Source organism: Rhinoderma darwinii, chromosome 3 (assembly GCF_050947455.1).
Source record: "Rhinoderma darwinii isolate aRhiDar2 chromosome 3, aRhiDar2.hap1, whole genome shotgun sequence".
NCBI lineage: Eukaryota > Metazoa > Chordata > Amphibia > Anura > Rhinodermatidae > Rhinoderma > Rhinoderma darwinii.
Genome location: NC_134689.1, coordinates 309915526 through 309928734, shown reverse-complemented (window position 1 = coordinate 309928734; position 13209 = coordinate 309915526). Strand labels below are relative to the sequence as shown.

At 41.1% G+C, this 13209-nt stretch overlaps 1 protein-coding gene across 1 annotated transcript in view; it reads left to right on the top strand.

Moving 5' to 3' along the window:
• Positions 1 to 13209, top strand: part of AGBL1 (AGBL carboxypeptidase 1) — a 560672-nt gene that overhangs the window by 137440 nt on the left and 410023 nt on the right. The window lies entirely within an intron of this gene.

Genomic DNA, 13209 nt, shown 5'->3' with positions numbered 1-13209 from the left:
TTGTTGCGATGATGAGAAATAGTTGCACTTTATGTCTGGGCGTTCAGCCATACCGCGACAATGGGGTATCAAGACCATATTATGAACACATGAAAATAAGACATTTCTTTGAATTATATAGAGGAAAGTTCATTACAAAATGGAGAATACATATCTTAGTAATTCGGCATCCTGCTTTATAATTCATAATGTAATTTCATACAGAGAATATAAGCAAATAAACCATTCTTCACAGTATATAGCGGTCCAGTCAAATCTTTTAACACTGGAGGGTGGACAGAGAAGGGAGGGAGAGTATATTGAGGAACTCATTTACCAACAAAGTTCCTCCAGGACTGCCATTTAAAAAGAAAATTATCCCTTGTAAATGTGTTATAACCCACCAACAACAGGATCAATAGCTTCGCAGTAGATATAATCATTTGATGAAAGTGTGAAATCTCCCAGTGTGAGCCACAACAATATCAGTTCTGGTCTTATACTGTAGAGTACTACCCATGACATCCCTAATGGCGCTTTCCATCTGCGTCCAGAATAGTCAAATATTAGGACAAAACTACCAAATATATGATATTGTCCCTGTTTTTGTAAAAGTTTTCCTGGTATCTCACACGCCGAAAAAATCCATGGAAATGAGAAAGTACAAAGGCCACATCCGCCTGCGACAGTATGATACCCAAACTCTTTCTCCCATTCCACCAAAAATAAAGGTTTTGGTGGGGTATGGTATAAAAGGAGGCCTGTATATGTTTTGGACAAGGGCTTGGCTGGGGGCAAAGGAAGAAGGGTATATGGAGTTGGTTTGGTGGCCAGAAATTTGCAACATGCTAATTTGAAGTCATACACATGTATAAAAGATGTGAAAGAAGCAGACAAACCAGAGCTGCGATGTTAGAGTATGCAGCTCAGGGTCATCTCGGCAGGCAACCACATTAACTACTCTAAGAGTATTAAGAAGCGGCCATAGGGAAGATCCAATAGTGTTCGTCTTATCAATAAAATGTGGAAGCACTCCCTAGGTTGACAGCGGTGAAAGACCCCCCTGAGACAGACTTAGCACAGTCGGTTTCTGACATAACTTACGCATCCCCCGAATGACACTCTTCTTCGGGTGTAGTGGTAGTTTAACCCAAAACAAGTGGAGTAAATCCGCAGAGAGGACCTCCCTTTCCAGGTCCAAATGAAGAGCTCTCAAAGATGGGTTAGCTAGTTGTGACCAGCAAAGCACTTGAGTTGCCTCATAGTATGCCTTCAGATCAGGTAAAGCCATTCCTCCCTGCCTCTTTTTTAGCGATAGCCGTCTATAAGCCAGTCTGGGATGTTTCCCATTCCATAAGAAGTGAATAAAAAGACTTCTAAATCTATTGAAGACAGAGGAGAGTTCAAAGGGAAGATTCTGCAATGCATATAGAATCTGTTGGAGCACATAAGTAGCAAACAAGTTCTTCCTTCCTATCCAGGATATAAAGGGAACTTTAAGTTGGGAAAGAAATGTTTGGGTTTTTTAAATAAGAGGGGCAAAGTTAAGGGAGAAAAGCTGAGTCGTATCAGAAGATAACATAACTCCCAGATATTTAATAGCAGCCCGAGGCCATTTAAAAGGGGAAATAGATTTCAGAGTGGAGCGTTGAATCGCGGTTGGAGCGACACTCAGGGCCTCCGATTTTTCATAGTTAATTTTGAAATTGGAAACATACCCAAATTGTTTGAAAATATCCAATATCAATGGAAGGCAGTGAGGGGGTTTGTGACCAGTAGTAACAAATCATTGGCGAATGCTGCCATCTTATGTACATGGTCCCCCAATCAGAGTCCCTGAATACCCTCATTTCGCCTCAACTTCAAAAGGAATTCCCGAGAAGGACCATAGATTGCTTCTGGAGCCTCACATGATATATAGCATGCAGGAATCTACTGATGTTATGCCTGCCCTCCCGATCCCTGACAAACCCTACCTGTTCCTCACTCACTATTGGAGGCAATAAAGGTTGAATGTGTTGGGAAAAAATTTAGCACCTGAAAAACCCCTGCTAGGGGGGGGGGGGACGGAGAGGAAATTTGCCATTACATAGTAAACACCTCACTAAACCTCCACAAGTATAGAGAGTATATAAGTGAATCACCTAAGTAAGGCAAAGTGGAAGAGAAACACAAGGCACTCCCACAGAAGCAATGTTGTAGCATGACACAGGATAGAGCCAACTGCAAATGATAATAACTTACAGTGAAGGAAATAAGTATTTGATCCCTTGCTGATTTTGTAAGTTTGCCCACTGTCAAAGACATGAACAGTCTAGAATTTTTAGGCTAGGTTAATTTTACTAGTGAGAGATAGATTATATATATATATATATATATATATATATATATATATATATATATATATATATATATATAAAAAAAAAAAAGAAAATCACTTAGTCAAAATTATATATATTTATTTGCATGGTGCACAGAGAAATAAGTATTTGATCCCCTACCAACCAATAAGAGTTCAGCCTCCTCCAGACCAGTTACATGCTCCAAATCAACTTGGTGCCTGCATTAAAGACAGCTGTCTTATATAGTCACCTGTATAAAAGACTCCTGTCCCCAGACTCCATTAATCAGCCTGACTCTAACCTCTACAACATGGGCAAGACCAAAAAGCTTTCTAAGGATGTCAGGGGCAAGATCATAGACCTGCACAAGGCTGGAATGGGCTACAAAACCATAAGTAAGATGCTGGGTGACAAGGAGACAACTGTTGGTGCAATAGTAAGAAAATGGAAGACATACAAAATGACTGTCAATCGACATCGATCTGGGGCTCCATGCAAAATCTCACCTCGTGGGGTATCCTTGATCCTGAGGAAGGTGAGAGCTCAGCCGAAAACTACACGGGGGGAACTTGTTAATGATCTCAAGGCAGCTGGGACCACAGTCATCAAGAAAACCATTGGTAACACATTACGCCGTAATGGATTAAAATCCTGCAGTGCCCGCAAGGTCTCCCTGCTCAAGAAGGCACATGTACAGGCCCGTCTGAAGTTTCAAAATGAACATCTGGATGATTCTGAGAGTGATTGGAAGAAGGTGCTGTGGTCAGATGAGACTAAAATTTAGCTCTTTGGCATTAACTCTACTCGCCGTGTTTGGAGGAAGATAAATGCTACAAACCGAATAATGCCCCGAATGATACTAGTGGTCCTAGTGACTAATTAAAACTAAACCAGAACAAGAAACAAGTCACGACCAGGTGTTTGAAAAAATACAAATAATCTTTATTAAAGTCAATTAGACACATGGAGACAACATATAACACTTAGACATAATAAAATGCCATGGACTCTCGAACACAAACGGAATCCGAACGTAAAAGCAGAGTAGCCCCCCAGATGTAAAAATGGTCTGACACAACCTATATATGGCTAAAGTGCATAAGTACATATTGATAAGCAGGTACTAGGCATGGTACGCTTTGCACAGATGAACACATAAATAAGTATAGAGAATATATATAAGGTACAATCTAAGTAAAAACGACATGTAAAGTAGTATACCTACACCTGCGTATAAGAGGATAAATAGGAGATCAAGACCAGGAGGGGGACCTCTGCTTAACCCAACGCGCGTTTCGCTGGTGCTTCGTCAGGGGTTGACGAAGCACCAGCGAAACGCGCGTTGGGTTAAGCAGAGGTCCCCCTCCTGGTCTTGATCTCCTATTTATCCTCTTATACGCAGGTGTAGGTATACTACTTTACATGTCGTTTTTACTTAGATTGTACCTTATATATATTCTCTATACTTATTTATGTGTTCATCTGTGCAAAGCGTACCATGCCTAGTACCTGCTTATCAATATGTACTTATGCACTTTAGCCATATATAGGTTGTGTCAGACCATTTTTACATCTGGGGGGCTACTCTGCTTTTACGTTCGGATTCCGTTTGTGTTCGAGGGTCCATGGCATTTTATTATGTCTAAGTGTTATATGTTGTCTCCATGTGTCTAATTGACTTTAATAAAGATTATTTGTATTTTTTCAAACACCTGGTCGTGACTTGTTTCTTGTTCTGGTTTGGAAGATAAATGCTGCCTATGACCCAAAGAACACCGTCCCCACTGTCAAGCATGGAGGTGGAAACATTATGTTTTGGGGGTGTTTCTCTGCTAAGGGCACAGGACTACTTCACCGCATCAATGGGAGAATGGATGGAGCCATGTACCGTCAAATCCTGAGTGACAACCTCCTTCCCTCCACCAGGACATTAAAAATGGCTCGTGGCTGGGTCTTCCAGCACGACAATGACCCGAAACATACAGCCAAGGCAACAAAGGAGTGGCTCAAAAAGAAGCACATTAAGGTCATGGAGTGGCCTAGCCAGTCTCCAGACCTTAATCCCATCGAAAACTTATGGAGGGAGCTGAAGATCCGAGTTGCCAAGCGACAGCCTCGAAATCTTAATGATTTACAGATGATCTGCAAAGAGGAGTGGGCCAAAATTCCATCTAACATGTGTGCAAACCTCGTCATCAACTACACAAAACGTCTGACTGCTGTGCTTGCCAACAAGGGTTTTGCCACCAAGTATTAAGTCTTGTTTGCCAAAGGGATCAAATACTTATTTCTCTGTGCACAATGCAAATAAATATATATAATTTTGACAATGTGATTTTCTTTTTTTTTTTTTATATATATAATCTATCTCTCACTGGTAAAATTAACCTAGCCTAAAAATTCTAGACTGTTCATATCTTTGACAGTGGGCAAACTTACAAAATCAGCAAGGGATCAAATACTTATTTCCTTCACTGTAGATGGGGAATGGAGAGGAAAGAAACGATGGAGGAAAGACAGTGGAGGGAAAGGGAGGGAGAGGCAGGAAAAGAGGGGAAATAGAAAAAAGGGTGTGGGGAATAAGGGGGATGGAAAAGGGGGTAAGGAAACAGGGGGTTACCTAGGTAAGTAACCCCATCCATAACTACTTGTGTAGATACATTGACGATTGCAAATACAGTTGCAAATACATCAGAACACTTATGAATTTTTATCTAAGTCTTATCCGTACTGAGAAACCTAACCTTAAAATGTTTCAACATACCCTAGGGCCCAGTCCCATATAGAAACCGTTCAAGGATACAAGGCAAAGTAGATCAAGTGTCCTCAGTATATTGATAACACTTCTTGCACCTTGGACACCTGACCCTAGAAGCAGGTTGCTAGGCATTATGCTGGGGTGATGGTGGCAGGTCCAATGCCACAGGCATCCAAGATGGGATATCCAGAGGGGTCATCTTCAGCTTTTGCCAAACGCTTTCTAGGTCTCCTTCATAGTCGCCAGGCCAAAGGTATAGAGCCACCTGACTGGCAGTTTATGGGCCCGCAAAGCATCAGTAACCGGCTTCAGAATGCAAAGTTTCGCTAAAGTACTTGCAGACAGATCTTGGAACAGCAAAATTCTGATCCCCTCATATAAGACCTCCTGGGAGCCCTCTGCCACTTTCAAGATGGCCGCTGTATACACATAACTGAGGATCTCGCATGTAGCAATGGCGGCTGCCGTTCGCCGCTTCCCATGACGGCCACCATCTTAACTCACTGCTTTGCCGGCGTTCTCCCGCTCCTCCCTGGAGATGCTGGCAATGACTGCCTCTCTCTGCTGCTCATTCCTGTAGGATGTGCACTTGCGCTCACTCTAGGCCTTAAAGGACCAGCGCACGTACCTAGTAAAAGTGTCCCACCAATCCAGTTAACACCTTGAACTTTAAAAACGGCTCTGGACTGTTGTGTCTACCCATGTTCATTAAGCAAATGCTCTAAGTGTTCCTGTATCCTGTTTCTATGTTTGTTCCTGTGCCTAAACTCGTTGTTGGAGTTGTGTTGCCTCATCTGCCACATCCGTGGTCATCTGCCACGTCTGAGGCCATCTGACACGTCTGGTGTCATCTGCTACTCCAAAGCATCTGCCTGCATAGCCCTCCAGGTACTCCTGCACTGTGACTGTTATTGACTATTATCTGGCCAGCTGCTTCTCTACATACCACATATGACATCAAGTGGTGGCTCATCTGGGGCAGGTTTAGGTCTAAGGGCTCTGTGGACCCTCTCTATAGTCACAGAAGCAGCTCGTCATCCCCTATCAGAGAGGCAAAGATGCGGATCACAGCACCCGGTAAAGAATCATTAGTGACTGATTCAGGAATCCCCCACAACCTGACAATTCCCCATATGCGGCAATTTCCCTTGTTCTCCAAATGTAGGTATAAATTGTTCAAGTGTGCCTGGTGTGTGGAGATCTCTTTGTACATGGAGACGCTATGGTTAACTGCAGAAGCTTGGTCCTCCTCCAGTGCCAGCACCCTGAGCCCGATCTTTTGCATGTCAGCTTTTATTTCTGACAGTTCATTGATAACCGGAATGAGGACTTGTAGCAGCATTTTCTTCAGATAGAGATAGGAACTGATTCAGTGTCCCCAGCTGAGTCGGAAGGAGCATAAGGAATATCCAAGTCCTCTGCCTGTTGCTTGTCTTGCGAGTATGGCGGCGCCATTTTGGATCTACCCGCCGGAGAGGGCAGCTTCTTTTTAAAGTATTTATCTATGTCGGGTTGTGGCTTGAGCAATCTAGGGGTACCCTGAGGTTCTCAAGGCTTATCTTTCCCTGTTCTCACCATTTCGAGACTGAGTGAAAGGTGATATCATGAAAATTCAGCAAGCATGGTGAGGAGCTCCCGGATCACACGTCCATTATCTAGCGTGGCAAGCCCCTTCCCCCTCTGTACTTAAAGCTTGAATGTGAATTAAAACAAGTACTGCAATTCAATGGCACCCTAATTTTTTACTTCCAGAGGTTGAAAACCTGTCCAGGTCATGTGATGACACAGGTACACAGCTTATTCCAGGGAGTTGCAGCCAGCAGAGATCTTGAAAAGCAAAGAAAGTTGATACAAAAAGTATTTTTAGAAAATTGTACAAGTTTTCATAACACAGTGAATATATTTTATTTGCAGAGACTGGAAAACCCCTTTAAGTGCATTATTTAATATAAATTTTTTTCTTATTTAAGATACTTCACTTTATCCTCAACTGTTACTATGTGTGATGAGAATATACTATAAGCTGAACATCTCATGAGACCTGTGTTCTACCATCAGCCCTAACTGTTCCTATAGCAACATGCATCACATGGTCATTTGAAGAGTCTGTCTTGCTCTAGCCAGATTTAGAATCTTATATAGACTCTAGTACAAAGTAACAACGACTTTTCCATTTACCCCAACTTTGCATCAGTATGACTTTTTAAGACAGTGAGATAACATCTCCCAAGTACCGGTCTATTGATATCTTGTGAGATGACATCAATAACTATCTTTTTAAAAGGTCATCATAAAAATCACTTGTAAGCAAACTGTGGAAAAATGCCATCTCATCATCAGTATAGTGCTAGCCTGCTGATCGCTTTACTCTTCATTTTGGCAATTCAAAGCAGAATCGAAATATGTTGTATAATTTCCTGTAATTATTTTGACATTACTTGTATTATATAGCATAGTTAAAGGGATTGTCTTGCTAATAAAAATTAAATGTCTCACAGTGGTGTACAAATATAAAAAGAGCCCAACTCACCTCACTGATCCCCCGCCACTCCCGTTCTAACACTGCTTTCCCACACCGGTCTCTACTTCCGACTGCAGCAATGTTTTTTTTTTTTAATGTTTGTACTCCATTGTGTGCCTTTGGAAGCTAGAGAGAGTTATCAGAGCTCACTACTTACTCTTTCCTCTGCCCCTCTGCCCCTCCACTCCAGCTATCTCCATGTCTATCAGTTTTGTATTACTCTTAGGCTGGGTTCATACGAGCATGTTACGTCCGTAATGGACGGAACGTATTTCGGCCGAAAGTCCCGGAACAAAAACACTGCAGGGAGCCGGGCTCCTAGGATCATAGTTATGTACGACGCTAGAAGTCCCTGCCTCTCCGTGGAACTACTGTCCCGTACTGAAAACATCATGATTACAGTATGGGACAGTTGTCCTGCAGCGAGGCAGGAACTCCTAGCATCGTACATAACTATGATGCTAGGAGCCCGGCTACCTGCACTGTGTTCGGTCCGGGACTTGCAGCCGAAATACGTTCCGTCCATTATGGATTTAACATGCTCGTGTGAACCCAGCCCTACTTCCAATGCCTTTGTGTCTTCTGCAACTACTTTTATTAGTACACAAGGTCAATACACAGCCCACATGTACCCTGGGAGTTAGCAAATCAAACTGCAATAGCAGAAAGCAGCTAGGAGAAATGTTAATAAATGCAATGAAAAAATAAATTTTATATATATATATATATATATATATATATATATATATATATATATATATATATATAGAAGATCCAAACATAGGAGCAGCACTGTGTCAATAGCCAGAAACGGTTGGTGCTAGCTTCAAAATATCAAGGAGTGACGAGCTCCTCATGCATATATCCAAGAAAAAGAGACTGGAAGCAGCACTCAGCAAAAAAATGTGAATTTGAAAATGCTTCCATGGAGGAAGTGAAACGTTGCTGTGTTGGGTGAATAAATTCACATTTTTTTGCTGAGTGCTGCTTCCAGTCTCTTTTTCTTGGATATATATATATATATATATATACAGTACTGTGCAAAAGTTTTAGGCAGAGGTGGAAAAATGCTGCAAAGTGAGAATGCTGTCAAAAATAGAAGTGTTAATAGTTTCTGTTACAGTTAATGACTGTGTTTCAACCTACATGATCAATGATGATCCTTATCACCTGTTTGGTATAATTGGTTAATCATACGCCTGACTATAATCCTAAAAAAATCCATGACTTTGTGCAAGTGTGTCTAGAAGAATTTATGCTGTTTTGTAGGCGGAATTTTCCACAGTCAATCTGGCTTGTGTGCACATACCCTTAATATTTAAATTTTAATTCAATTTTCGACATGCATCCTTGACAGAAACACAGCCAGCATAAAATGTTATAAAAGACAACTCAATGTTTTCAGTCCTTATATTCCTTTTTCTCTAGCCATGTATGAGTAGCGTATAAAATAGATTTAAACAAAGGTATCCTTGAACTAGCACAGAAGAATAAGCTGTAATTGAAGAAGAAGAAGAGCTGACAGCTGAGTTTCTACAGAGGTGCCAAGAGTTCAATTTTACTAACAAAAGGCTATTGTATGTTTTAAATTGATAATTCGATACACATAGCTAATAACAAATGTTCAGTTTTTCATTTTAATTATTGTAACATTAGGTAAATCAGATGCGACTTTTTGATCACTTTTTATCACATTTCTTTTAAAGCAGGATTCACAGAAATCGGCAATTTTTCCATTGTTTTTTATTTCTTTTTTACAGCGTTCACCGTGCGGGTTAAATAATGTAATAGCTTTATAGTCGGGGTCGTTATGGATGCGGTGATACCAAATATCTGTCACTTTTTTACTTTATTTAGTTTTTTTAATAGTAAAGCATTTTGTAAGGGGAAAAAGTAGATTTTTCATTTCTTTTCACATTTTTTTTTATTAACTTTATTAAACTTTTTTTAAAACTTTTTCACTAGTCCTACTAGGGGACTTTAATATGCGATTTTCCAATTGCTTTTATAATACAAAGCAATACTTTTGTATTGCAGTGTAGTAGCGTGTCCGTTTAAAACAGACAGGCATCTGCTAGGCCATGCCTCTGGCATGACCTAGCAGGCATTTACTACAGGCAGACCTGGGGGCCTTTATTAGGCCCCCGGCTGCCATCGGAGACACAGACACTTGGTGATCATATCGCCGGGTGCCGGTGGGATGAGAGGGAGCTCCCTCCCTCTCTCCAAAACCACTCAGATGCGGCGCTCGCTATGGATATAGATCTCACCTGTTTGAGCAGGGATGCCCCCAGCCCTCAGCTACCTCTGGTAGCGGAGAGCAGGGAGATTTAACGGCTCCCTGCTCTGTTTATTTATTCTGATGCGGCGCCGTGAAATGTCGTATTGGCGGTCACTAACGGGTAAAAGGTGGTAAACATGGGCGAATATCTGCGTGTTTAAAATCACCTGTAGTCTAATGTGACAACACCAAAATAGAGTACAGCCTCTAATAAAAGCAAAAATTACACAGCCCAGTGTGGCATCATAATACAACATACACTATATGGAGAAAAGTTTTGGGACACATCTTTTTATCATTGAATTCAGGTGTTTCATTCCGTCCTATTACCACAGATGTATAAAATCAGGCACCTAGCCATCCAGTCTGTCCTTACAAACATTTGTGAAAGAATGGGTCGTTCTACCTAGCTCACTGAATTCCAGCGTGGTACTGTAATAGGATGCTATTGCTGCAACAAGTCAGTTCGTGAAATTTCTTCTCTCCTAGATATTTCACAATCAACTGTGAGTGGTATTATTACAAAGTGAAAGAATTTAGTAACTACAGACCAGGTAAAGTTAAAAAGCTGCATCACCGAGTGCGGATGCTCATAGTGCATTAAAGTCACCAACGCTCTGCTGACTGAATAACTACAGAGTTCCAAACCTCCTCTGGCATTAACATCCGCTCAAAAACTGTGTGCTGGGATCTTCATGGCATGGGTTTCCAAGATCAAGTAGCTTAATGCAAGCCTTATATCACCAAGGTCAAAGCCAAGTGTCGGATGGAGTGGTGTAAAGCATGCCGCCACTGGTTTATAGAGCAGTGGAAACGTGTTCTGTGGAGTGACGAATCACCCTTCTCTATCTGGTAGTCTGATAGACGAGTCTGGGTTTGGTGAATGCCAGGAGAACGTTACCTGTCTGACTGCATTGTGCCAACTGTAAAGATTGGTGGAGGAGGGATAATGCTATGGGGTTATTTTTCAAGGGTTGGTCTAGGCCTCAAAATTTCATGGAAGGGAAATCTTAAGGCTTCAGCATACCAAGACATTTTGGACAATTGTGTGCTTCCAACTTTGTGGGAACAGTTTGGGGTGCTGTCCTTTTCTGTTCCAGCATGACTGTGTCCCTGTGCACAAAGCAATGTCCATAAAGTCATGGTTGGGTGAGATGTGGTTGAAAGAACATTACTGGCCCATACAGAGCCCTGACCTCAACCCCATCGAATACCTTTTGGATGAACTAGAACAAAGATTGTGAACCAGGCCCTCTTGTCCAACATCAGTGTCTGACCTCACAAATGGTCTTCTGGGTGAATGGCCCAAAATTCCCACAGACGCAATCCTAAATCTTTTCCAAAGCATTCCCAGAAGAGTGGAAGCTGATTTAGCTGCAAAGAAGGGACCAACTCCATATTAATGTCTATGGATTTAGAAGGGAATCTCATAAAAGCTCCTTTAAAGGGAACTTGTCACCAGTATTTCAGCTATTGAACTTTACTTATCCCTCACTGGCCGCTGCTATCAAAAGTTCATTGCCGCTATCCCCTCTCCTAAACTCCTCCTCCGACAGTAAATAACGGTCTGCAAACATTTTGCGCTTTTTATCGTAATAATCCGGTGTCCCGTTGTACACACACACCAGAAGAGGACATCAACGCACAAGCGTGGGATTTAGTGTGCTGGGGGAAGGCGAAGGAGCTGTCAATCAAAAGTAAGGAGTCGGGGTAAACTCGGAAAGACTTGAGGAATGAAGATATGACTCTTTTCAAACTAAGATTTGACTCTTTTATGCTCATTAGTTTACGGTGTGGGAACACTAAAAGACTGAATACTAAAGCTGCAGAGCCGACTAAGAAGACAATTAGGGTATGTTCACACGGCTTATTTTCGGCCATTTTTCGGGCTGTAAACGACCAAAAAACAGCCGAAAGATCGTAAGCAGAACGCCTCCAAACATCTGCCCATTGATTTCAATGGGAAAAACAGTGTTCTGTTCCGACGAGCCTTTTTTTTACGTGGCCGTTTTGAAAAACGGCCGCATAAAAAACGGCTGTGAAAAAGTGCAGGTCTCTTCTTGGGACGTTTTTGGAGCTGTTTTTCATTGACTCTATCGAAAAACAGCTATAAAAAAAAACGGCGTAAAAAACGCAGCAAAAAACGCGAGTTGCTCAAAAAACGTCTGAAAATCAGGAGCTGTTTTCCCCTGAAAACAGGTCCGTATTTTCAGACCTTTTTGAGTTTGCGTGTCAACATACCCTTATAGGTTACATAGAAATGAGTTTTTACCCACTACCACCAGGTATTGCTGGTTTAATAGTTGAAATGCTGGTGACAGGTTCCCTTTAAGTGTAATGTGTAGGTGTCCCAAACCATTGTCCTTATAGTGTAGGCTTCAATGATCACATTTATATTTTTCTCGCCATGAAATGTGTTATTATTGCGCAAAAGTAGTAAAACATAAACATATATTGATAGAATAAAGGCCCCACATTTTTATGCTGCATGATCAACAGCATATATTTAGAACACAAAGGACAGTGACAGAATCACAGTTTTTTTCCATACATTACAAAAGAGTTAATCAATAAGTTATATTTTCCCCTAAAATTATGCCATTAAAAAACATGACTCATCCCGTAAATAAAAAACAAGCTCTCATACGGTTAGGTAACTGGAAAAAAACAAAAGTTATGGCTTTCGGAAAGAAACAAAAAACAAACAAACATGAAAGTCTTGTCCTTAAGGGGTTAAAAATGAAGACATAGTCTATTGTAACACCATCAGAATAGAACAAAATGTATAAATGAAGACACAGGCTATTGTGACATCATCACAATTGAACAGAGCCTATAAATAAAGAAAAACACTATTGTTACATTATCCTAACATTACACAGCCCGGGTATACAGACAAACAGAAAGCATCTTATAAATAATGACAGTCTATAGAACTGGAAAACATACCATATGGGCTGCCTGTGTATCTGCACAGGGATCCTACAGGCAAGGGGATCCACTGCCACCATAACAAATTGCAGTTCTTTCTAGAGTCTAACTAGATTTAATATAAGGGAATGGGTTAAAAATTGTCATTTGATATAGCATAAAAATTGTAGACCTGTAAAGCATTTGTTGCATTACAAGGGATCCTCATCTGCTCATATCTGCCGCTATACAGTTGCCAGTATACAGTTTTAGGGAAAATAAAATGTGTTGTCAAGAAAAATATAAATAATAATAATAATAACATTTCGGGACTCACACTGTTAAATGGTTGGAACCTTCTGTACATTCCAGCTAAACACTGAAGATGACTAATCGAAGGTCTGTCATTTATACACCC